The 27889-nt window shown below is 37.7% G+C and overlaps 1 long non-coding RNA gene across 1 annotated transcript in view; it reads left to right on the plus strand.

Annotated features, from left to right (window-relative positions):
• The first annotated feature begins 13674 nt into the window (after nucleotides 1–13674).
• The window catches only part of LOC140525971 (uncharacterized), a 70119-nt gene continuing 55904 nt past the window's right edge, over nucleotides 13675–27889 (plus strand). Inside the window, exons 1-2 of the long non-coding RNA XR_011974176.1 lie at nucleotides 13675–14230; nucleotides 16115–16197. This is a non-coding gene — a long non-coding RNA (uncharacterized lncRNA). The remainder of the gene's footprint in view (nucleotides 14231–16114; nucleotides 16198–27889) is intronic.

A 27889-nucleotide genomic window follows, 5' to 3' on the forward strand; every position in this document is an offset into this window, starting at 1 on the left:
ACTTCTTTAAGTGTTGCTCAAGGGATGACCCCTTTAATTAAACAAAAAATCAAACTTGGATGGAAAGACCCTCAGTGTTCCTAGGTAAAAGAGACACAATTACAATTTAGTAATTACAGGCACACTGTGCTAGGTGGGTGGGAGCTTGTTGTCCAGTCCACTCCAGAGTAGAAGGAAAGCCATGGCAAATCTGGGCAGTATACTAGAAAGCAGAGACAACAACTTGCTGATAAAGTTCTATAAAGTTAGAACTATGCTTTTTTCCAGTAAATATGTATGACTGTGAGATTTGGACTATAAGAAAAACTGAGTGCCACAGAATGGATGTTTTCAAATTATGGTTCTAGAGAGGATTTTTGAGAGTGTCTTGGACAGCAAGGATGTCAAATCAGTCAATACTTAAAGAAATTAAGTTAGTCTATATCTATTCACTGGAAGGTCAAATACTGAAGTTACAATTTAAATACATTAGTAACATAAGGAAAAGACAGTACTGACTGAAAAAAGACCTTGATGCTGAAAAAGATTGAAGGCAAAAGAAAAAGGAGTTGGCAGAGGATGAGATGGATAGATAGTATTGTAAAAACAATAAATGTAATTTGGACATACTTTGTGAGATGATAAACGATAGAAGATTTGGTGTGCTATGGTTTAAAGATTCACAAAGGGTAGGGTTGCAACTGAATGACCAAGAACAACGCCTTTTAAAAATTATTCCCGAAACCTGACCTTTGTCACTGATTTTCTCCATTTTACACATGATGAACTGTAGTAGAAAGAAACTGGGGGCTTACATAAGGGGAAGCAACAAAAATAGTAATTTTGTACTCATTTTTAGGGTCAGAAATACCACAAGTACTATTTTGCAGAGTAGAAAAGTAATACAGCTTAGGGCCTGGAAGGAATTATAGAAATGTGTGGATCATCAGTCAGCATCACCGAGCACAGTCAGAGGCACAGAGCAGAACCTCAACCTTTAGTTGAGGATAGATTCTTAAGAGAAATTAGGGTTATTTGGAAAAATCATACTCGTAACATTTAATAACTACTTATTATGTGCCAGGTACTGTGCTAAGTGTTGGATAATGTCACAGAGGATAATTATGTCCTCCCAAAGTGTCCTGTGATGTTGCCACTGGAGGAAGAGTTTGGGGCTGTATAAGCTATGGGATTGATCAGGAATGGCACATCCTATGTTCTATTGTTTTTCCCAGAGTAAAACCATATTGCCTTTGTCAAGAGATAAGAGAGATTTCTCACATGCATAGACTTTGTTTTGTTTGGGGGAAAGTGAAGTGTTAAGGCTTATTAGGTTTAAACACACACACACACACACACACACACACACACACACACACACACACGATTCTGACTCTTATTCTTTCAAATTTCAGTTTTGAAATGACCTCCACACAGTCACAATTAGCCATGTGTGACTTGTCTGTTCTGTAAGTGCTGAGTCCCAGGTTGGCTTGATAATGCCTCTCTGCATGTAAGGCTGGCAGCTCCACCTACCCCCCACCATCAAGCACTGTGGTTGTTTGGAGAATGTAAACTCAGTTTTAAGATTGGACCAAGCAAAATGTATTTGTGAATTCAATATATATTTTCAGTTCATGCTGAAAAATACGACAGCCCGATGCATTCCAAAGCAAAATAGAAATTACTTTTATATGACTGTGGATTATTCACACCATTTTCAAACTGTTAGCACAGGTGATTAAGAGCTGACAATACAGGCAGTTCCCCAACTTATAAATGGGTTATGTTCCAAAAGTTTTCTTAAGTCAGAATGAATTTTTCCCATAGAAACAATGTTTTAAGTGTTGATTAATTTCCCGAGTTAGACCATAAAAGTCTAACACATAACACATATGAATTAATAGTAATAAAATAAGAAAATGTTAAAAAAAATGGTTTTTCCAGGCAAGGCTTGATTCAGGCTAACCTGGTGGTTTAGGTTCAGTACTGAAAAAAAATCAAACATGCATATAACAGAAGAAAAAATAGTTAACTTAGTCACTGCAAGGAAAGGATATTCAGTAAGAATACAGATCTGGTTCAAGTAGATACATCTTCCCATTAACTGTGTGATGTTCATATGAAAGCATGTCTGGTGAGCAGGATGTATTAGGTTAGATTGTGTAGTAAGTTACACTGGAGGCCTCACACTCTTACAGAGTTTCAGGCTGTTCATAAAAAGTCACCTGAACAACCTAGATGAACATGATTTTCAGTGCACCACTTGTATTTAACAGTAGGAGCCTCTTGAATGAATGGGGTTGGGGAAGCATGGTGAAGTTACTGTTTTGTGCCAGGCATTGTGATAAACTCTGACACTGAAAACAGAAAAATTGAGGCAGTCCTAGCTTTCATGTTCCTCACACTAACTGCGGAAGAGAATACATTAAAAAAAAATCTATCTGGGGGTAGAGTCACGATGGCAGAGTGGAAAGACTCACCTACTCTAGCTCTTTCCCCACAGCCCATAAAGTACCTGTAAAAAAGTCTCTAAACAAATTCTAGAGCAGCAGAAGCCACACAACAACAGAGTGAAAGAGATTTCCAGCCCAAGGCAGCCTGGAAGACTGACAGTAAAGATCTATTGCTCAGGGCATGAAATGGAGCACAGCCCAAGGAACCCAGCCCACTCTTGGCCTGGGTACCAGCAGGAACAGGACCAGAACAGAACTCAGGGGTGGAATCCCCCACAGCTGTGGTTTCCATATCCCTCAGCCCACAAATGCCAAAGAAAGCTTCAAAGGTCAGTTAGAAAGCTCTTTCAGCTGGGTGAGAAGGGAACAGGGTCCTTCCCTACCCCTGGCCTCAGGAGGTGGTGGCAGCAGCAGTGTCCATTTTTTGGAGCCCTAGGCCTAACGACTCTGGGGGAACTAAGCCACTGAATTAGGTCTCAGCCCTGAGTGGTGGCCCAGGGGTGAGAAAGAGTACTGGTATGGTAGAGTTGGTGGAGGCTCTGGAAAGGCAATTCTATTTGCAGATCCTGGGCAGAAAAACTTTGGTAACTCCTAGAGTAGAGCACAGGCCAGGAAAGGAGTAAACTCCTTTCCCTTGATTATGCCACCTTGGAGGAACTGAGAAATTATAGGTCCCTAGAGTATATGCTCCTCTTGACAAAGGACTCAAAAGGCTGGGAAAATGCCGAAAAAAAGGAAAAGAAATAAAACTATAGAAGGTTACATTGTTGGTGAACAGGTATTTTCTTCCATCCTTTCAGATAAAGAAGAACAATGCTCATCACCAGAGGAAGACATAAAAGTCAAGGCTTCTGCATCCAAAACTCCAAAATAAATGTGCATTGATCTCAGGCTATGGAAGAGCTCAAAAAGGATTTTGAAAATCATGTAAGAGAGGTGTAGAAAAAATTGGGAAGAGAAGCGAGAGTGATGCAAGAAAATCATGAAACAGCTTGCAGTTTCTACATTAAAGGATTGAAGGGCTTGGAATATGATATTCCAGAAATCAAAGGACCTAGGATTACAACCAAGAAAAACCTACCCACCAAAACTGAAATAGAGGACTTTCAAACATTCTTGATGAAAAGACCAGAGCTGAATAGAAAATTTGACTTAAAACACAAGAATCAAGAGGTGCATGAAAAGGTAAACAAGAAAGAGAAATCATAGGAGACTTATTAAAGTTGAACTGTTTATATTCCTACATGGAAAGATAATATTTGTAACTCTTGAAACTTTTCTCAGCATTTAGGTAGTTGGAGGGATTACACATACATACATACATGCATGCATACATACAGATAGATAGATAGATAGATAGATAGATAGATAGATAGATAGATAGATAGATGATATTTAAAAAAATAAAATTAAGATGTGAGAGGAATATGTTGGGAGGAGAAAGGGAGAAATAGAATGGGGCAAATTATCTCTCACAAAAGAGGCAATAAAAAGCTTTTTCAATGGAGGGAAAAGGGGGGAGGTGAGAGGGGAAAAATGAAGCTTACTCTCATCACATTTGGCTAAAGGAGAGAATAACATGCGCACTCAATTTGTTATGAAAATCTATCTTACACTTCAGGAAAGCAGGGGAGAAGGGAATAAGTAGGGTTGGGAGACAATAGAAGGAAGGGCCAATGGGAGGGAGGAGGGAATTATAAGAAGTAATCATTTTAGGAGAGGGACAAGGTCTAAAGAGAGAATAGACTAAATAAGGGTCAGGATAGGATGGAGGGAAATATAATTAGTCTTTCACAACATGACTATCATGGAAGTCTTTAGAAAAACTATACATATATAGCCTGTATTGAATTGCTTGCCTTCTCGGTGGGGATGGGTGGGGAGGGAGAATGGGAAAGAAGTTGGAACTCAAAGTTTAAGGTATGAATGTTGAGAATTGTTATTGCACACAACTGAGAAATAAGAAACACAGGTAATGGGGTAGAGAAATCTATCTTGCCCTACAAGAAAAGAGAGAAGATGCGGATAAGGGAAGGGGAGGGGTGTGATAGAAGGGAGGGCAGATTGAGGGAAGGGGTAATCAGAATGCATGATGTCTTTGGGTGGGGGTGAGAAGAGATGGGGAGAAAATTTGGAACTCAATATCTTGTGGAAATGATGTTGAAAACTAAAAATAAATAAATAAATTTTAAAAGGGTAGGAGCAAGGAGATTGTGGGATGGTTGAAAACTTTAAATTGTTAGTTCTTTCTGATATTCCTAAAATAAAATGCTTTGGGGGGGGGCAGAATCTGGGTACGGTGCCTTGCATGCGAATGGGGCATATACCAACTCTGAGGAGCACTCCCTCCTCATGCTATGGCCTGTTTATTAACTAGGAGACTTGAAAAATATGTTAGCAGCTTAAGCCTCAACCCCTTGGATGAATCAAGTCTGGGAGGTAGTTTCTCTTTCTTTCAGGGGGAAAAATATACCTTTGGATTCTTATTGCTCCTACAGCTGTGATCAAAGAAGTGTATGAATAAAAAAAAAATGGGGAATGACTGGTCACCTGGTTTGAGCTCCATTGGTATCTTGAGGTTGGAAAGGAAATCCAGCATATTGAATGATTCTCTCCAGTTAATTTAAAGTGTGTGTGTGTGTATGTGTGTGTATGCATATGTGAGTAAGGTACAATTGTGAAGATTCACACAGGGCATGGATGAGTTGTAATGTAGTTTATTGAAGGGATACATCCTCTGAAGAGATCACAGGTACATGTGGGTGTTTTAGAATAAGAGAATCATAGAAGATTAGAGATGGAAGGGTCTTAAAGGTGAATTTGTTCTATCTTCCTGTTTTTTGAATAAGAAAATTGAGACTCAGAGAAAATAAATAAATAAATTTTTCTAGGTCACTCAGCTATGACATAACCACCAATTAAAATGTTTTCTATAAGAAAATTCATTTAAGGTGCCAGTAATAAATATATATGTATGTATATATATATGTATGTATGCATACACACACATATATACATGTACATATATATATATACATATATACATACACACACACACACACACGAAACTTTGCTTTGATAGAAAGAAATGAGGACTCCCTTGCCTAGCACAGCAAAAGTACAAGGCAGTATCTCTGGTGGTAATGTCTCTTCCCATGACAGTTATTCTTAAGAAGTGTGGGTAGAAGTTGATGACTACTGATACTTTAACCACAGAAGGGCTGCTTTTCAGTATGATGAAAATTGTCTTGACTGGCTTTTCTAGTTCCCAGTCTTGGACCTTGCATTCCAACCAATGAGTTCTTGCATATATTATGATCTGGCCATTTGTGTTGGGGTGTGTGTGTGTGTGTGTGTGTGTGTGTGTGTGTGTGATGCTGCCATTCATGCATTCTTTCTCTTCCTATTCTTCTAACCTTTTCAACACAAGGCTGGGGAACAGTAAACAAATAAACACTACTATTCCAGGACAAGTCATTTAAGGGACAGTGCCAAGATGCCAGATTAGTGGCAGAAACCTAGCTGAACTCTCTCAACATCCCTCTTCAAACAACTTAACAACTGTCTCAAATGAAATTTTAAAATAGTAGGGTCAACAGGAGGTTAGAGTGAGATGTTTTTGAAGTCTAAGACAACTTAGCAGATCAGCACAAGAGATCCATGACACCAGATCGTGGACTTGCCCATAGTGTGGCAGAAGTACCAGCAGCAGTCTTTGGGGTAGGTAGAAGTAGCAACAACAGCAGCTTTGGGAGCTCTCAGCCCAGAGATAGTAAGGGGGTTGTACAACTGGTCAGAAAGAGATAATAAGTGACTCTTTGATGACAATGGGTGTTGCTAGTACTGAGTAGCAATTCTATTACCTGTGGAGATGTGTGCTTCTTGTTGGTCACAAGGAAGCAGGGGCCCTGGTCACAGTTCCAGGGCAGAGAGAAGTGCTATCATTTGCAGTTCGTGGGGTAGGGGAGCCAGTCATGGATCCAAGGCCAAGAGGAACACTAGTATTTTTGTCTTCAAAGGAACAAAGGTCATTCCTAGGTAAAGATCAGAGCATAGGCCAGGAAGGCAGTGACCAAACCTGGCTCAGGATTAACCACCTTGCAGATCCCCAGAACTGGCTGTGAAAATAGCAGTATGAAAAAGTCTAAAGTTTGGGACAATGCCTCTTCACTATCAGGTGAATAGTCCAACTTTAACATAAAGTTCAAAGTCAAGAAATAGTCTGGAAAAATGATAAAATGATAACAATAGGCTTGACCGTAAAAATCTACTATGATGGCAAGGAAGACTAAGATACAAACTCAGAATTGGTCTAATGGTAAAAAAGGCACAAAATTCACTGAAGAAAAGAATTCCCTAAAAAGGAGAATTAGCACATACAAAAATATTTATAGCACTTCTTTTCCATGTGGCAATGCCGTAGAAATTGAAGGGATATCCATCACTTTGGGAATAGCCCAACAACTTGTGACTTGGAATGAAATACTATTGTGATATAAGGAATGACTGGCAGGGGTTAGGGCGTAGGGTTTCAGAAAAAGAAAAATATGGGAAGACCTAAATGAACTGATACAAAGAGAAGTGAGAAGAACTGGGAGGTCATTTGGGCACAGTAATAGCAAAGTTGTAATGATGATGAACTGTGAAGTACTTGGCTACTCTGATCAATACAATGATCCAAGACAATCTGTAAGGACTCATGATGAAAAATACTATTGACCTCCAAAGAAAAAACTGAAATCTGAGTGAATATTGAAGTACAACTTTCTCACTTTATCTTTTTGGGTTTTTTTGTGATATGGCAAATATGGAAATATGTTTGGTATGATTTCAAAGTATAATTAATTGATATAATTTTACTTGTCTTCTCAGTAGGTAGGCGAGGTATGGGAGGAAGAGAACTCAAAATTTAAAAAGAAAAGAATGTTAAATATTTTTTTTTTAAAATGAATAATAGTTTTTTTTTTTTAAAGAAAGATCATTTAAATAAATTTTCTTATGTATCCACTCACCATCCCTAAGACTTCCCAGTCTAAAATACAACTTCCTGAACGACATTCCCTTATATGTGTTAACTTCCCTTATTGGAATATAAACTTCTTAAGGTCAAGAACTTTTTACAAGATTTGTACCTCCATGAACTGTGCTCAGAGACTCTCACATAGAAAGTACTTAATAAATGCTTTTTCATTCATTCATTCATTCGTATTCTGAAACAACAGATTCCATATGATGTACCTAAGAGTTTCCCTCTTTTCATTCAGGCATTCATTATAGCTGTATCAACATGCAACAGGGATGCAGGGTGTCCTAAATCTAGATAGCATCTAATTTCAGCCTTTACTAATTTATTAATCATCCGTACTGGAGCAGTATACATAACAAAAAATTCTAATACTCAAATGCAGTTTACTAATACATTTTCTCAAAGTTGTTATTTTTCTCCACTTGCCTATGTACCCTTTAAGTGATGTGAGACTCAAACCTCTCTTTCACTCATTAGTAGGAGGGTAATTTAGTATTTCCTCAATCAAAGGAAGCTGGGTATGGTAATGAAAAGAAATATTAAGAGAAGGGGGATTTTAAAAATGGCTAAACTGAGGTTTTTTTTTTTGAAGTTGATTTACTAATTCATCAATTATGTATCAAGCGCCTATTTATGTCAAAGGAAATAAAGGAAGGCCTCCAATGCATGGGATAAATTCTCTGTGGTGTGAAGGAGGAAAATGACAAGAGTTGCATAGAATTAGAGGGCACAGAGGGCACCAGTCTGAATCTTTGCAGAGAGTACCAACATTGATGAGATCATAGACTAATAAAAGTTGAAACCTGTGTGCAATACTGTACTAGGCAGAGCAAAACAAACACAGACAAAAAAAAAAAAAATACCGGTCCTCATGCAGATTATGTGATCTTAAGCAGCCTTATCCTAAGACAAGGGCTCTTAACATCAAGTCCACAGTTACTGCTGGTGGGATTGTGGTTAGGTTTCAGGACTGCTATGAAGTTTGATGCAAAAAAAATTTCCCTATTTTCATTAAGCTCTGACTGTAACCCAGACTTTCCTTCAGTTATGAATATAGGCAACAATTTTATATATACATATATATGTACACACATGTTTATAAATATATATAATGTTATGTGTATGTGCATGCACATGTGCATGTGTGTGTGTGTGTGTGTGTGTGTGTGTGTGTGTGTGTGTATGGAGAGAGAGAGAGAGAGAGAGAGAGAGAGAGAGAGAGAGAGAGAGAGAGAGAGAGAGAGAGAGTTTATAGGTTTTTTCAGACCACCAAAGGGTTCCACAACGCAGAAAAAAAAGTTGAGAACTCCTGACCTAAGCTGATCTAGAATTTTATTACTGTTACCACATGTTGTTCTGGACATTTTAGACAGATACTGACAAACCTTAGTGTGTTCTTAGGAGAAAGTGACAGGCCAGTAAAAGACTTGGAAACCATATCCTAAGAGAAATAGTTGAAGAAACTGGGCATATTTAGCCTGAAGAGAGAAGGCTAGAGGGTGACAAGAATGCTGTCTTGACAAATTTGAAGGGTTGTCATGTGGAAGAATTGCTGTGTTATGTGCCAGAGGGAAGGACAAGGACCCATGGGTGGAAGTTACAGGAAATCAGATTTTTGGCTTGGCAGGAGAAACAAATTTCTAACAACTAGAGCTCTCTAACAGTGAAATAGACATTATGAAGCTATGGCTGCCCTACATTGGCAGTGGAAACAAAGAGAGTAGATGATTGTCATCTGTCGGTGTGATTAGAAGGCAACTATACATTATTAGTATGAAGTTAGACTAGATGACCTCAAAGGTCACTTCTAATTCTAAGATTCTATAATTATCCTAACAGAGGAAAACTGGTGAAACAAACAAATACAACACATTATCTTGTAATACTAGTCATAAGACTCACAGTACAGCTGAATGAGAAGGGACTTTGTACTGAAATTATATCTCCTTATGGTTCCCTAGACCATTCCACCAGTTAGTATAGTAAGTAGGTATTTAAGTAGTCAGTATAAGGTAACAATAAATAGGAAATAGTATTTAAGATTTTAAAGGAGAACCTAAAAGCTACTTGCAAAATGTGCTTCCTAAATTAAGTAAGATCACATCAGTCCATATGCTAAAGACAGATAGTACCCATTATTGACCCCTTCGTCTGACAGTTATAAATATACCCCAGACTTGTGTGGTAAAATTAGAGAAATGTTATGTAAATTAAATAATCTTAAATTGGCACTGATAACTTTGAGATAATACTGATATGTTAATGAGTAAACCCCAAGGTAATACTGACAAGAGTTAGACCATTCTGTTCCTCCAGAACATTTAAAGAATGGGACTACAAAATGCCTAGAGCACACCTCTACCTCGCAGGGGGTCCCTCCTTCCTGGGATTCTCCACCTAAGATCCATAGTTATATAAATGATACTATGTGCCCCTTTTCCATATCTCTCTCTTCCCCATACTGTCTGTGTCACTCTCCCACCACAATTGCTACAGACACTGGGCTGTGTGCCCTATTATTGAAGTGTGATTGATTTATTATCATCCCCTTTCTGCCAGTATGATCTTTTCCAGTAAGTATCCAAAAATTGGACTTGTTTGGCCTGATCTAATCAGGGACTTTCTTTGTGTCTCCCTTTTTTAGGTATACATGAGAGCACTTCAGCTGGTACTACTTGATTGTAGTCACAACCTTGTAGTTCTAAGGACACTGGGTCCCCTAGGGACAATCACTTTTTTGTTTTTTTTTTAATTTTATTTATTTTGTCATTTTTTTTAATTTTGAGGTCCAAATTCTCTCTCAGTCTTGTACCTCCTCCATCCACTGACAATGCAAGCAAAATTTCAATTATACATATGAAATCATGCAAAATATATGTTTATGTTAGCCATATCTCACAAAAAAACCCAAGAAAAATTTTAAAGAGTTATACTTCAATTTATACGCAGGGTTTATCAGTTCTTTCTCTGGAGTTGGATAAAATTTTTCATCATGTGTTCTTTGGAGTTTTCTTAGAACATTTTATTGATCAAAGAAGTTAGGTGTTTCCAGGTATTTGTCATTACAATATTGCTATTACTGTGTACAGTAATCTCCTGGTTATGCTCACTTCACTTTATATCTGTTCATATAGGTATTCCTGTTTTCTGAAACCATCCCCCTCATTGGTTCTTATAGTTGAGTAGCATTCCATCACAATCATATGCCACAACTTGTTCAGCCATTCTCCAATTAATGGACATCCCTTCAAATTATAATTCTTTGCCACCTTAAAAAGACTTGTTATAAAAATTTGTGTGAATATACGTCCTTTTTCTTTTTGTTTGATCTCTTTAATGTAGAGATCTAATGGCATTGCAGGGTAAAGATTATAAACAGTTTTATAGCCCTTTAGGTATAGTTCCAAATTTTTCTCTACAATGGTTGTAGAGAACCCTCGACTCCTTATGGGCAATAGAGTTGCCAATCAGTATCAGCTGTACTCAGTGCCAGCAAAAGCTTCCCTGTCATTTCTTTCTGGCCAGCTGCCCAACTGCTTTCACAACTCCACCAATCGTTCATTAGTGCACCTCTTTTCTCTCATCTCTTCCAGCATCTGTCATTTCTGATAGGTGTGAGATGGTACCTCAGAATTGCTTCAGTTTGCATTTCTCCAATAAATAATGATTTAGAACATTTTTCATGTGGCTATAGAAAGCCTTGATTTCTTCTTTTGTAAATTGCCTGTTCGCATTCTTTAATCTTTTTATGAATTGCGGAAGGGCTCTTATTTTTATAAATTTGACCTCATTCTCTATACATTTGAGAAAAAAGGCCTTTATCATAGAAATTTACTGAAAATTTTTTTCAATTATTTCATTGCTCATTGTATGTTTCGTCAAAATGTCGTTTTCCCTGATTATCTCTTATAATTAGGTCTTTTTTTCTTTTGCTTTGTCTGAGATCAGGGTTGCTACCCTAGACTTTTTTCTTTTTTTTTATTTCTGCTGAAGCACTATAGATTCTGTTCCATCTCCTTATTTTTAACTGTGCGTGTCTTTCTGTTTCAAATGTGTCCCTTATAAACAAGATATTGAAATTTTGGTTTTAATCTATTCTGCTATTTACTTCTGCTTTATGGGTGAATTCATGACATTTACATTCACAGTCATGATTACTAACTTTGTATTTTCCTCCAGGGGTGGGGAGCCTGTAGCCTCAAGGTCACATGCGACTATCTAGGTCCTCAGGTGGGGCCCCTTGACTAAATTCAAACTTCACAGAACAAATCTCCCTAAAAGGATTTGTTCTATAAAACTTGGATTCAATCAAAAGACTGAAGCCTAAATATGCCTACTAGGTGTCAGGCTCCCTTAACATCAATGGGGGCCATGAGGGAGAGTAGATTATCTTGGATCAGGACAGAAATGTTACTGCCCTAAAGGGTCAATATATGCCCTAGGAATTTTATACACTGAGGGGTCTTGGATTTTGTAGGGAATGACTATCCAACTATAACTGGTCAGATGTCTGACTGTGAACATGAGGTGGGCCTGGACTGGGTCAGATGCAGTGTGTCTGATTATGATATCATCCATGTACTGCTATCTGCAGATTCCCTCAAGTACTGGGAGGTCATTCAAATCCTGGTGGTACAGTCTGTGGGCAATCACACAGAAATTCAAATAAAGCGAAAGTATATTGTGCCCCCTCAAAGGGGAAAGTAAAATGAGGTATTGGGAATACAAGGATATGGACATGGATTAGAATGAATTAGCCAGATCTAGCACTACAAACCAAAAGCAACCAGAGGATTGGATATCCTCTATCACTTCTATAATGCTGGTTTGTAAATTTGGTCTTTACTCAGGAAGTGCCTCTGCAACTGCAAGTTGCTCCTCTCCACCTTAAAATTATAACCCTGAACTCCTTATGGGCAATAGAGTTGCCAGTCAGTATCATCTGTACTCAGTGCCAGCAAAAGGTCCCCTGTCATTTGTTTATGACCAGTTGCCCAACTGCTTTACAATCTCTGAGATGAGCTTCTGAGGTTGCCGCTGCCGCTTTGCCACTGGTACTGTCTTTGGTGTGCTCTGGGCCAGCCCCTGCCCTGGAGTCACAAATCTCTTCTGCCAGCCTCCTATGTTGTCAACCTGGGAGAATGTCTCAACCTGACCTTTTGTTGGTTCTTCTGTTCCAAGAAATTGATTTGAGGAATTACTTTAAAGTTGAGGAATGATGAGAGAGTTTGACTGGCTTGTTGCCTCTAATCTACCATCTTGGCTTCCCCTCACTGACAATCATTTTTTGTGACACTGACAGTGCTATGGGGCCCTGGGAACTAGTATTGATGGAATGCCCTTCTCAGTACTGGATCTCAAATCCCAGGAACCTCAATGTAGACCAGGGGCCCCCTAAACCTCATACAAAGAATAGGTGGTGTTACTATCTGAGGCACATAGACCAATATGGATTTCATTGTAGGGACAATCAGGGTACTAAAGGCCCCAATAGTTACAGTTCCTAAGTACCCCATTCCCTTTCACCTAACTGGCATGGACATCTTAAGACATCAACTGCCCATTTGTATCAAATCAAAAGAGTGGGCACTGACCTTGGTAAGACTAAGTGAGGTCCAGTTTCATTTCTCCTTCCCATGTAAATTGTCAACACCCTGCAATATAAGCTTAGGCAAGGGACACATCCAATCATAGAAGATTTATTTGCTGAAGGTCTAATTATCCTCACAGTCTACCCATTCAATTCTCCATTCTGATCAGTCTAGAAAATAGACAAGAACGAAGGGAGAAAATTGTATCATAAGAAGTTGAATAAAGTTGTTTCCTCAATCAGAGCCCCACTTTGAACATTGTAGAAGTGATAGAGGATATCCAATCCTCTGGTTGCTCTTGGCTTGTAGTGCCATTAGATCTGGCTAATATGGTCTAATTCATGTCCATATCCTTGTCTTCCCAATACCTCATTTTACTTTCCCCTTTGAGGGGGCACAATATACTTTCACTTTATTTGAATTTCTGTGTGATTGCCCACAGACTGTACCACCAGGATTTGGATGACCTCCCAGTACTTGAGGGAATCTGCAGATGGCAGTACATGGATGATATCATAATCAGACACACTGCCTCTGACCCAGTCCAAGCCCACCTCATGTTCACAGTCAGACATCTGACCAGTTATAGTCAAACAGTCATTCCCTACAAAATCCAAGCCCCCTCAGTGTATAAAGTTCCTGGGATATTGACCCTTTAGGGCAGTAACATTTCTGTCCTGATCCAAGAAAATCTACTCTCCCTCATGGTCCCCCATTGATGGTAAGGGAGCCTAACACCTAGTAGGCATGTTTGTGTTTTGGAGACAACATATTTCCTATGTCATAGCCCTGCTTGGCCTCATCTCCATAGTCATGTGAAAGTCTTCTCCCCTTCAGCAGAGTCCAAAGCAACAGAAGAATCTGAGTGTAGTCAAGCTAGCAGTGGTCAGTCAACTGTCACCCTTAGTCCATTCAGGTGATGGCTTCCAGGTAGAGACCTTGGTCATATCCACCAAAGCTTCCTTTAACCTAAGGACCCACCATAATGGCAAAAGACTGCCAATGAGGTAGTAGAACAAGAAGCTCTCAAATATTTCTACCAGGTATTTATCCCTAGAGAGATAGGTACTATCTAACTTTGGACTCTGATGGTCATAGAACCCTGACAGACCTCATCACTTAAGGGACTAAATTACTTATCCTCCCCCAAATTAAGGAAAGCACCGTAAAAAGCTAAGGTAAGTCACCGATGCTCTGTGTTGAAATGGAAGTAGTATTTTCAGGTCAGGGACAGGCTGCAGTATTCCCAACCCTCCAGGGAATCAGAAATTGTTATGAGCAAGTAGCAAAATCTCCATTAATCTCTCTTGACCCAGGGGATATACCCAACCCCAATTGCTGGACACCCTAAGTGCGTCCAATACTGGGAACATCTTGCAAGCACTGATAGGGGTGAGGTTCATTTCACAGATATCAGTTCTTCTAGGACCAGAGGGAATTTCTGCTAGGTAGCTGCAACCTTTCACTCTGTACCTACCATTCTAATGAAGAATGAAGTGATTAAAACATAGTATTCAGTGGGCATAACTCAAAACCACTTATCTAGTCATGGGGGACTCTCTGAAACAAGGGAGGCACTTCCACTGGTTCTATATTTACTTCTGGACAGTAGCCAATGAACTTATTGTCTGGTCTGGCAGGTGGTATAACAATGACTGGCAAATCCAGGGACAAAATCTACAGGATTCTGAGCTTTGGAAAGCCTGCAGGGTATGCCAAATATACTCCATCTGTGTTACTTATCTTTCAGCCTACATGGGAAGGGCTATAAAGGAAATATAATCAAGTGGTTGACAACTTCACATGACCAGTGGCCCATGTCACTCTCCATTACTGCATAGAATATATGCTATATGAAATAAGATTGGTGACATAGGTAGATGAGTGCTCTAGACATTGAGGAACTGGAAACTTTACAAGCTGGTTATGGAGGCAAGGAGTGATAGTCTCTAAGCTCTCACTGACCAAGTCACCGGGGAATGTGAAATATGTGCTATCTAGACAGGGAAAATTTGGCTATTTTGTAAACTACTCCTGCTATATATGGACTGATCTTTCAGGAAAAAATTCTCTCATCATGTACTCTATGAGAGGCAGAGTGAAAACTTTTGTGTCCTCCCTAAATTTTCCCTTCACCAGGTTAAATATCACCAATTCTTCCAAATGTCATTCATATAACATTATCTTTTGGGGATACTGTAGCATTTGTCCACATCTGCCTTTAATTTTGGTACCTAGAGGTCAAAATTATACTCTGACCAGAACAAAATTCCCTTATTCTGGACACTATCCGTCTCTGAATGGAATCTAAAATCCCAATAGTTTTTATTCCTGACACTTCTTGCTCTTGACTTATTTCTCCTTGTTAGAACAGAAGTGACAAACTCATGGCCCATGGACCTCCTGGACCTCGCAACAATCCTAAGTGTGGCCCAAACCAGATTAAAATGTAGTTTCTATCTGACTTTAATGTGGTGATGTATTAATAACAGAATAAACATGTGTGGTTTTTCTAAGTCAAAATGAGTCCTGCAGGGATCCTAATGTATGATTTAGTGGACCCCATTTCAATTTGCGTCTCATACCACTGACATGCTGTTTGGCTAATGGTAGCTTTTATTTTAATTGAAGAAGTTTCTTCGTAAGTAAAACCATTTAAAAAGCAAACAAACAAACAAAAAACAGTGACTACTTGAAACCAGTTTCAAAAATGAAATGAGAACAGAACTAAGCTCCAAGTCACTTTAATATGATCTCCTTGGTCAGTCCCAGTAGGGACTCAGTCCCAGTAGAGAACTCAGGGTCTCTAAGCAGACCTAAGAGACAAGGACATTTCCCTTGGCTCTTTTTGCAGTGGAATAGGGGTAAGTAGTCCAATGCAATTAATTGGAAATTACACTATCAAACTGTGAGAGAGATGAGAGAAAAAAGTGGGATATTGGAGAAGAGGCTCATGGGAAAAATTTTGTGTGTGGAATTTTGTACCATTAGATCAAATGCTATTTTTTGGAGGAATGATAAATATTAATATAGCACCTGCTTCAATTATTTTCAACTAGCAGAAGCTGACAGAACACAGGGTTCACTGCAAGATCCTGAGAAAGCAGTTCCTGACAGACTTGCATGTTTTCTTCTACAGTCTTCAGTGAGTGGCTTCCTTAATTGGCTCTCTGAGGTGGTCACAGGACAAGTGAGGTTGTCTCTTTGAAACAGGGTCAGGTCTCCCACATTTTTCTTTCTTTCCCTGATGCTACCCACAGTGGTGACTAATTTGCTGAAAGAGCACAGAATACCCAGATTTTCCATTTAGTTTACTGAAAAATTGCTAGTAGAAGTAGTATTTTGATGTGAACTAGTCTCATTTACATTTATTATTTTCCCTGAGGTGATAATTTAGTTCCATTTGACTCCAGTTTCAAAAACTATGAAGATTCACCAATCCTTAGTAAGTGACCAAGAAATCACTGAGTAGATGGTATCTCAGCATAACTCTAAGTTAGTTCTGGGGGCACCAATGTCTGAAAACATTCAATAAGAACAGTCATAATTCAGACACATTGCATTATATGCATATGGCTCTGCCTATGAAGGCTTCTAGTCTTCTAAATTATTGAATAATTGATCAGTGTAACTAGATTTCTATTGGAAGTTTCAGCTAAATAGTTGGTAGGGAAAAAATGTCTCCCTCACATGGATAAGTACCAAAATTTAGTGTCTCAACAATTGAGTACCAGGTATACATACTTCAGAATATTTTCTCCTCAATTCCATAGTCACAAACTAACTTATGGCCCCGAAAAACAAATGTGGCATGGCAAAAACGCATCGTAGTTCTTTATGGCCTTTCTACATTATTTGATTATCTATAGCAAATCTATTTAAATTCCATGTGAAATTATGCTCTACAACTGTCTGGTTATTAGATTGTATGGACAAATGACTTAAAAGTATCTAGTTAATGTTGAATCTAAGCCAAAAATTCCATTGTACCCATATTATTTCATATGGTTCACTCTCCTGATCAAATTATCTGGCAACTGAAAAATTTTGTTTTACACAATGTGCTTCAAGAAATGTAGTACTTTCTAGTCTTTTAGACCTGGGTACTTTTTTTATGATGGGGAAGGAAATGGCAAACCATTGCAGGATCTTTGCCAAAAATGAAAACCCAAATTATGTCATGAATAATTAGACATGACTGAAACAACAGAACAACAACAACAAACCTTTCTTGTGTACCTGTCTTGTACAATATTTGTCTGGTACAATATTTGTGATTTTGTCATCTTTCTCTTAGACCTGAAGTCAGGGATCCTGGGTCTTTTATGACATATGAATTAATGAAAAAAATTATTAAAATTATTAAATACTTGCTTAGTGTAGAGCACCATGTTAAGAGCCGGGAATGCAAACAGAAAAGCAAGCACAGTCCCTCCTTATAAGGAGGTCACATTCTAATGATGGAGGCAACATAGGAAATATCAGCAGATAGAAAGGCCTCATGAACCTTAGGATGCAGGACAAACCAAATACTAATTCATCTTCTTTAACGTCATTTCCATGGATAATTTATATTTCTAACGAAACAAAGGACTTTGGTGGCAAAAACCTTTATTTCTGGGCTTGCAGCAAAAATGTCTGGTGAGGAAGAGAGGGGTTTGATACCTTCAGAGGCAGTTGGTAGGTTTCATTTCCATAAAGACTTCTACAATGGTCCTAAAGGTTGGTTTGGAAGCAAGGTATATATGGCCTGAGGGACTGGGAAAGAGGGGATGACCATTCTTAGGCCTTTGATCTCTTGATCCTCTCTTGTTTCCATCATGGTCTGAGGTCATAGCAGTGGTGTGGCTTGCCTGAAGCATGCTATTTCTTGTCTCTTCCTCAAGATGTCTCATTGCTTCTGCTAGTGAACTGAGTGTTAAATTTGGAGTGAGGAAGAAGTAGGCTTGAATCCCATTTCATATACTTGTTTTGTAAAATTAAGTTTTATTGATATCTTTTGTTTTTACACCACCCCAAATTTCCCTTACATCCTTCTTCCTCCCTTATCCCACAAAGCCATCTCATGTAATAAAGAAATTTTTTAAAAAAGAAAAATATAAAGGAAAGGAAAAATAAAACCAGCAAAACTGACCAATATACTCCCCAGTATCTAAAAACACATATTGCATTCCATACTTCTGGACTTGCCATCCCTGGCAAAAAGAGTGGTGGTGGTGGTGGAGTGTGTGTGTGTGTGTGTGTGTGTGTGAGTGTGAGTGCAAATTCTCATATTTCTTCTTCAGGGTTGTGTTTGTTCTTTGTAACTTTACGACATTCATTTTTGATTATTTTATGGCTGATATTCTTTCCATCTATAATGTGGTAGTCATTGCATGGATTGCTTTCTTGACTGCTTACTACATATTGTGTCATTTCACAAAATGTGATTTTTGTGATTCTGTGATTCTTTCTGTAATTCTCTATACTTGTCACATGCATAACTTTTTATAGGATAGTATTATTCCATTACATTCATGAACCACAATTTGTCTACTGATTTTCTCAATAGGAGAATAGTTATCACTTTCCAGTTCTTTGCTTCTACTACTAGTACTACTACCACTACTACTACTACTGCTACTATTGCTACCACCGGTACCACATCCACATACACCCATCCTTTCTTTTTTTTTATTTTTTATTTTTTTTAAATTATTTTTTAATGTTTAGCAATCACTGCCATACAATTGAGATTTTATCCCTCCCACACCTACCCCCCACTATCCCCCTCCCTCCCCATGACTGCATACAGTTCTGTATAGGTTCTACATATACTTTCCTATTGAGTACATTTTCACTATAGTCATGCTATGTAGTTGGACTAAAATAAATGGAAGAAATCATATAACAAATCAAAACATGATACACAAAAATATACACATACACAAACATGATCTGCTACATTCTGCGATTGATTCCATATTTCTTTCTCTGAGTGTGGAAGGCATTTTGCCTTAGAGAACCACCATTGGGATTTTATTATTTTTTTTTTAAAGAAGTTCTTGCGTTATTACAAAATTCCAAGTCTACCAGAAAAAACTCTTGCACACTGTGGTCGTTGCTGTGCACAAAGTTCTCCTGGTTCTGCTCCTTTCGCTCAGCATCAGATCATATAAGTCCTTCCAGGCCTCTCTGAAGTCTTCTTGTTCATCATTTCTTATGGCACAATAGTACTCCATTACATTCATACACCATAATTTATTCAGCCATTCCCCAATTGATGGACATCCCCTTGACTTCCAGTTTTTGGCAACTACAAAGAGTGCTGCTATAAATATTTTTGTACATGTGGGACCCTTTCCCATTTTTATGATCTCTTGGGGATACAGTCCTAGTAGCGATATTGCTGGGTCAAAGGGTATGCACATTTTTGTAGCCCTTTGGGCATAGTTCCAAATTGCTCTCCAGAATGGTTGGATGCGCTCGCAGCTCCACCAACAATGAATTAGTGTTCCAACTCTCCCACATCCTCTCCAGCATTTATCATTTTCTTGTTCTGTCATGTTTGCCAATCTTATAGGTGTGATGTGGTACCTCAGAGTTGTTTTGATTTGCATCTCTCTAATCAATAGTGATTTAGAGCATTTTTTCATATGATTATAGATATCTTTAATTTCTTCTTCGGAAAATTGCCTGTTCATATCCTTTGACCATTTATCAATTGGGGAATGACTTGTATTATTATACATTTGAGTGAGTTCTCTATATATTCTACAAATGAGGCCTTTCTCCCCGAGCTTAGCTGTAAAAATTCTTTCCCAATTTACCACATCCCTCCGGATTTTGGTTGCATTGGGTTTGGTTGTGCAAAAACTTCTCAGTTTAATGTAATCAAAATTATCCATTTTGCATTTCATAATGCTTTCTATCTCTTCTTTAGTAAAAAATTCTTCCCTTCTCCATAAATCTGATAAATACACTATTCCTTGCTTCTCCAGTTTATTCATGGTATCAATCTTTATACCTAAATCATGTACCCATTTGGACTTTATTCTTGTGTGCGGTGTCAGGTATCAATCCTTTCTTAAATATTTTAGTATACGTGCAGTCTTTTTTTATCAATGACTTCCTGCTAGAAATATAATTTCTGGGTCAAAGCATATAGACATTTAAGTCATTTTATTTTCCGAATTACAAATTGCCTTTCAAAATGGTTTCATTGATTCACAGTTCTACCTACAATATATTAGTGTGATTATCTTCTCACAAACCCTCCAACTTCTGTCATCTTTGTCAATTTTCTAGGTGTGATATGAAGCTGCAGCATTGTTTTGATTCATGTTTTTTCTTAATATTAGTAATTTGGAGCATTCTTTCTTATGATTGTGAAGAGTTTGTAATTCTTCTGTTATCTATTCCTTCATATCCTTTGACCACTTATCTATTGGAAAATGACTTTTGGTCTTCTATAACTCTGTTAGTTTCTTATGTATTTTTGTTCCAAATACATATCAGAAAAATATGATATGAAGATTCCCCTCCCCCCCATTCAGTCACTTCCTTTCTTATCTTATATGTGTAAATGAACTCAAAAATATTCGCATACTTTCTAGGTCACATACCCTCTCTCAAGTTCAGGTTTCTCTTCTACAAAATAAAGATAAAACATAACCTTTCCCATGAGATTGTTGCAAAAATGATTCTAGCATCATTCACTATACTACTGATGCTCTTTTATATTTAACATTCAAAAAAGATTATACAATTGGTTCTTTTTGCAATTAAATGAAAGTGTTAGGATTTAAGTTCACCTATTGACTCATAGAAAAAAAATCAGGAAAAAATTACAATAGTACACAGTAGGATAGGGATGAAATAGACTTCTCATTCCCATATAGTTTTAATTTAAATTTGTTTTGTTTCCTGATAAGACAGTTACTACTTTTGAGAGGATTTTCCTCCAAATAATTTGGCAGTTATGAATGCTTGATATGATTACATCTATTAAAATATTTTTTAAAGTTTTTTGGGTCAGTGTTATATCAGGATGATTGTGGAAAATTGTTTCATCTATAATAATGTTCTAATTCCTGTACAGTTGAATAAAAGAATCCTCAAAGATATTTGGAGATTTATATTAGTCATGTGGAGAGTTGTCATCTGTTATTTTAAAAAAGTTTCTAGTATATAATTCTAGTGATTAATTATGCCTTCTTAAGGATTTATTAGGTGCTAAATTATTAGAACTTGAAATGATCTTGTCAGTCTTTTCTGGGGTCATACAGGGCTGATGGTTATTAATTCATCTCAAACTTTCATCGTGATTATTATTTGTATATGCCTGGATATATGTATATGCACAGTGCCATATATAGGAAAAACCTAATAAATGTTCATTTTTGGAGTCACATAAGTGAGAAGTAGAAATCTAACTAGCCTCTGCCCTGTTTCAGTTCCCATGACTCAGCACCCATGCCCAATCACTATTAGAAATAATTCCCAGTCAGTTTGAAAAACCAAGCATTAAAATTTATTCCTCTGATGATTTAATAGCCATCAGCCTTGTATAACTCCAAGAAGGACTGACAAGACCAAGAATGAGGCATACTATATCCATGTCTCTGTTCTGTCTGGCCTAGAAAATTCAAGTTGTGTATATTGCCTTTAGTTACAGTCATTTCCCGCAGTCTTAAGCCTGAAGTTTGCAGTCAGAATAATATAGACCAAGGGATGGCAAATGTACACATGGTTTCATGCCTCAGTCACAGGGATAGATGAGGATTGTCTCAAGATCCACATAACTACAGGGACCCATCTCTATGGATTATAGAGAGGAACACACTGGCAAATTTTACTTTGCTATATTCTTTGCCAAGTCCAATTCATCCACAATCAATATTTTGTACAAAAGTTAATACTACCATTGGGAAAAAAGATTTGCTCATTTTTTTCCCCTTCACCTTGTTCCATGGGGTGGAAGTGCTTGTAGAGGGAACTTATTCAGGAGATAATAGCAAAACCCCAAGGGCCACATGAAAGAAGATTCTAAACTTTTACAGTCTATATTAGAAAAGTCAGAATATCTTTTGTCATTTCACTGAGCTACAGTTACCTTAAAATCAAAAGTCTTGTGGAAATTGGCCAATTTTTGAGCATGTTACAGTAAATAGGAATTGATTTACCCAACTGAAGTGTGTTCCATGTGGTCTTTTGTGTCTTATGCGATTGTTGTCACTCCTTTAACTCAGAACAAAGTGACACTTCCTCAGTAGAAAGTCCTCCATAGCATCTATGGTCTTTACCACCTAGTTGAATGCTTAATTGTATATCACCTTATTTTGTTATTTGGCCAGTTTATGTGTGTGTATCTTGAGTCTTCTAAATTAAATCAAAATCCATATTGTTTGAAAATCTGCTATGTGCAAGGGCCTTTGCTATGCACTGTAGAGGTTACCAGAAAGTATAAGTCATGATCTCTGGCCTCAAAGAAATAAAGTTGCATTGTGCCACAAGAGAAGGACTGTGTTTTATATGCATGACCATCTCTCCTGATCCTGAGTATCTAACATAGTTCCTACAAAATACTTGAATCAAAGTGAAGAATAAGAAAACATACATCTTTACACTATAAGGCAAGAACACTAATGAGTGTTCTGCCAAGAGAGCCCTGTAATCAAAAAGGACATTATTCATTGCCATATGATCCCATGGGAATGGTGGTCAGGGAATTACCACAGAGGATCTGTACATGGCAAAGTATTGGGCAATTCTTTTCCATCTGTCTACATACATAGAGAAGTTGGCTGTTTGCCTGTGTCATAAATCAAGCTGATCAGAATGGAAGTACAGGAATTAAGATGCATGTAGATAATACCTCCTGTGGTTATTAAAAGATTAAGATCTCCTTGGAGATTTTGGGTTGTGGCAGATGGACCTCCACGTAAAAGCATTGAAAAGATTAGAAAAGAAATTTGAGAAACTCACCTTAAGGAGCATAATCTGTTTGGTTTTTTTTTTTTTTTCTATAGAGAAGTCTGAAACCTGACCAATTAATAAAACAGGAATGGGAAAATTCTGGGGAGATGAGGTCTGAATTGGACAATCAGCTGTGGTATATTGGAAAGAGTCCTGTCCTAGAAAAGATTAAGGAGACCTATTCACTCCACTATTTACTACGTGTGACCCTGTGGAAGTCACTTTCTTTACTTAGATCTCATCTTTTTTTCATCTGAAAAATAGAGTTCTTGGACTAGATAGTCTCAAGATACATTCTAACGCTGATGCTATTATTTAGAAATGCTACTCCCTTATTTTGTAAACACATTGTGACCTTTGTTTTGACATTTATCCAAGACTTCCCCTTTTTATTTGTAGAATCACTAACTACACATAGGAATTTAAAAGGGTTCTGTTGAAAACTTAAGCACAAGTGGTGGGGGACAGGTCTATAGTCTTTGACTATAAAATAAGGGGTTAAATTGAGTGCCTTGAGATTCCTTAAACTTTAGATCTAGACACCTAAGACTTACAGAGAATTATTTTATGATGCTATTGACACACTCACTAACGTTGAGGAAGTCCTTAAAATAGTTTGAAAGCCCCCTGCCCAATAAGGCTATGGAAGTGTATCCAACTTCACTGAAGTGGGTCACAGAATGCAGACATGTTTTCTAGGATTTCAGTATTAACAAATTTTGACCAAGATAAAATGTCACCCCTTCTGCCAAGGAGAGACTTCTTCATGGGAAAGAAATAGCAACTTTCCAATCTGGGACAAATTGTGAATTTTCACAGGTTTTCACCAAGTTCAAAGGCAGGCCAGCTTTCCTTAAGAAATCTTTCTTTTTCCTTCCTTCCTTCCTTCCTTCCTTCCTTCCTTCCTTCCTTCCTTCCTTCCTTCCTTCCTTCCTTCCTTCTTTCCTTCCTTCCATCCATCTTTTTTCTTTTTTCACTTCTAACTCAAATACCTTTGATTTTGATTTTGGAGCAAGGAGAAGCAAAAGAGGTGGTGAGGTGAAATTACAAAATGTTGCAAGTTTCAACAAATATGTTTCCAAAACCAAAACTGAATAAAAGTATGTTATGGAAGGGTTTATTTTTCCTTTTTTTAAAAAAAGTTACTCATAAAGGCTCCTAGGAAACAAGGCTCCCACAATCTGCATCCTATTCAAAATGTAAGCTCTTTAAAAGCAGGATCTGTGCCTAGGGATGTCACAATCAGCAGCCAGCTGCTAAGATGTTGTGAGTAACTAATAAACATTAAATAAAGAATCTACTTCTATCCAGGACAAGTTTTCTAAACCACCAAACACACTTGTTCCAGAGGAGTAGCTTATACACTCTGAAAGTTTCTTTCAATTAAAACTCCCTCTATGCTTAGGACACTGCCACTAGCTATAGGTATACACAAGAAGCTCTGCAGGAAATAATAATTTATTTGGCTAAGATTTATGTCCCTATAATGAGCCATAGATTTAGTCAGTGGCCTGGGTACACATCTTAGGCCTCTCCATTGGTCCATTTATTCTATATCAGTGGGTGGGTCTCAGTGACCTCCTCTGTAAAAAAAAAATGAGAGAGTTGTACTACATCTAAATCTGAAGATCCTTCCTGTGTCTAAATTTGTGAGCCCTTGAATGAATTAGCAAGCAATACAATGACATGAGAGGCTGGCCTTTCTATTCATATCTTTCATCTGTCTGTCTTACTTTGGGTTGCCTTTGACTTTTCTATCATACCCCAAGAAGCTCATTATTGGAATAATCTCATCATCCTGGAAAATTTCATCAGCCTCATTACTCCACCTCATCACCACTTTCTGCCTTTCTGATTAGAGGATGGGAACATGAATTCCAGACCTACAGATAAGAAGAGAAGAAATCTCAACTCAGAAATCTCATTTCTCACCTAGCTGCACTACCTTGGGACTTCTCATCCCTGAGTTAGGGATCTCCTAGGTCCCACCTCTACCTCCATCCTTTTCCACTTCTTTTTTCTTCCTTCATTCTATTGTAAGCTCCTGAAATGCAGAGACTTTTTTCCTCATTTGTATTTCCAGTATTTCAGTACAATGCCTTGGCACATAGTTAGAACTTAATAAATGTTTATCAGTGGTTAACTAACAATCCAACCCAGCTCATGCAAAATACAAAATGGTCCCTGTGATCATAGGTAGAAACTCAAAGATCTCTACAGGAAAGAAGAAAGGGGAGAAGAAATGAAAAGCAAGAAAGGTACAGGTGAGATGATCCAAGAGGTAGACTGATAGGCAGGTGTAGTTCTCTCTGTCCTTGCATTTGGTACAATGGAAAGAGCAGTGGCTCCCAAGTTAGAGGACCCAGGTACAAGCACCATCTCTGACATGATATTTTTACAATTTGGCAAAATCCTTTACTATGTTGGGCTATAATTCTGTTCTAAAAATGAAGGTTTGGATTGCAGACTTTCAACATCCTTTCAGCTCTGAATCTATGAATTTATGATATTCCCTAAAATAACCTGAACATTTTCACTTTGGTTTGTTATTTTGCTTATAATTCCACCATTAGAGAGTTCCTCAGGTTGATAAGCATTCTTTTTTAAGCAAGTACTTCCAGAAGAATTGAATAAGTCAGCCTTCTACACATTAGCATGAATTAATTCAATAAGGTTGTTTTCCTCTAAAAACCATCTGAGATCAGTTCCAAGTAATGGGGTTCTGGTTGGAACTGGCAGAAGGAAATCCTTATTAGCACTTCATAGAATCCCTAGTTTCTTTCAAAACTTAATTTATTACAGCTTTCTACATGAAACTTGCCCTTGTCTTGCCCTTTAGAAACTACTTTTTACTATTTCATAGTGTATGTTATAGCCCTTCAATTGAATTGAAACTCTTTGAGGACTAGTCACCACATGAGCAGCTAGGTGGCATGATGGAGAAAACTGGGGGCCTAGAGTCAGAAAGAGCTGAGTTCAAATTCAGCTTCATAAATTTACTAACTGTGTGACCTGGAGCAAGTCAATTAATCTCTCTGTCTACCTCAGCTTCCTCAACTGTAAAATGAAGATAATAATAGTACCTGCCTCCCTGAGTTGTTGTAAGGATAACATTTACAAAGTACTTAGCACAGTACCAGCTACATAGTAGGTACTTAATAAATAAATGTTTATTTCCATTTGCTTTGTCTTTTTAACCCCCCAAACTTAGTATAATGCACACAGTACATGCCTAATAAATAATTGTTGATTCAAATAAAATGGAGAAGTTTAGGAAGTAGAGCAGGTATGGGTGGAGTACCACAGTAAGTATTAAGGCAGAAGGACATAAATGGGCAAAAAGGCATTAGAAGGTCGGAGAGTTACCAAGGGATGTCAGATGGCAAGCTTCACCTTTTTCAAAGTTCTGGAAGGAACTAGCCTCATGCCCAGGAAAAGGAGAGGACATTTTCTTCCTTCTCAGTATTGTGCCATGTGGTACCCTAACTCAAGGAGTCAGAGGTCAAGTTCTTACTTTAGGATTATAGCTCAGCTGGATTATGAGTTAAATTCTGTCAATTTCCTTGGGAAACAAGTCACCATGCAATAAAAGTAGCTGTATTTCTATAGCACCTCATGATCTACTTAGTGCCTTTTACATCAATTCAGTGAAGTTAGCCATATAAATATTATTATCCCCATTTTATGAAATAGAAGCCTGAGGCCCAAAAAGGTCATAGAGAAATAATATGTCAGAGCAGAGGTCTGAACCCAGGTATCCCTTGAGAGACTAGCACTCTTTCCACCGAATCCTAGTGTTTCTCTTACTTGTAGTTTTGTTTCTAAGGGGAAATGTGTTCTGTGCTATATCTGTCTTAAAAGTTTACTTCTTTAATATATTCCATTTATAAATTAGGACTGCTTAAGGTAGTATAGCCAAATGCCAAAATATATGTCACAAGTGCTCTGGGCCGTTGGCAGTACAGACTGATTTGTCCTAAGGAACTTTCCTTGATCATTTAGTCTAGCATTATCCAAATTTCAGCAGAGAGGAGAAAATGATTTTGACTCAGTGGTGAAAACATCAGCATTATTATTAACAGATAAGATAAAAGTAGAATTAAAGAGGTGGGAGAATGGATAACTAGGCATCTTCTGTGGCTACATCCCCTGTCTGTGATTCTGTGGCCCCATTTTTTTAATTTAATATTTAATTTTTCACAATTACATGTAAAAACAATTGAGGCTCAGTTCTTAATGATTAATTACTTATGAATAAATTGAGAGGAAGAAAAGTTTCTTGCGTTGCTTTCATTTTGGCCTATAGATTATACAGCTTCTCTTATAATAAAAGCTTCCCTCAAGAAGTCCCATAGGCTGTGTTGTACTCACCCTGTTAATTTCTGAAGTTACACTTAGATTTTTTGGGGGGTAAAAAGTCCATGCACTTATACACATGTCCAGTCCTTGGACTTGGAAAGCAATGAGGCATAGTAGAAAACATGCTGAGCTGAACATCAAGAAGACATGCGTTCAAAACCCACCTCTTCTACTTAGTTGCTAAATGACCATGGGCAACTCACTAAATGTTTGAATCTCAGTTTTCTCATCTGTAAAATGAGAAATAAGAAATTTTGAAATAGGAAAACATATATAAAATGATTTGCAGGCCATAAAACACTAAATAAATATGAGCTTTTATTAATGGTGTGTCTAATTGAAGTGACTGATGAAGAGGCATCTTCAGTGTAGTATAGCACGTCGAGCCAAGATTCAGGAAATCTAGATTGGAATTCCAATTCTTATGCTATTTACGTGAATCACTGAAATCCTTGGATCTTCAGTTTCCTCATCAATACTGGGATAAGGACTAGAACTGTGCTTTCATTGGAATAGAAAAC

The sequence above is a fragment of the Notamacropus eugenii genome, chromosome 1 (genome assembly GCF_028372415.1).
Source record: "Notamacropus eugenii isolate mMacEug1 chromosome 1, mMacEug1.pri_v2, whole genome shotgun sequence".
NCBI classification, from domain to species: domain Eukaryota; kingdom Metazoa; phylum Chordata; class Mammalia; order Diprotodontia; family Macropodidae; genus Notamacropus; species Notamacropus eugenii.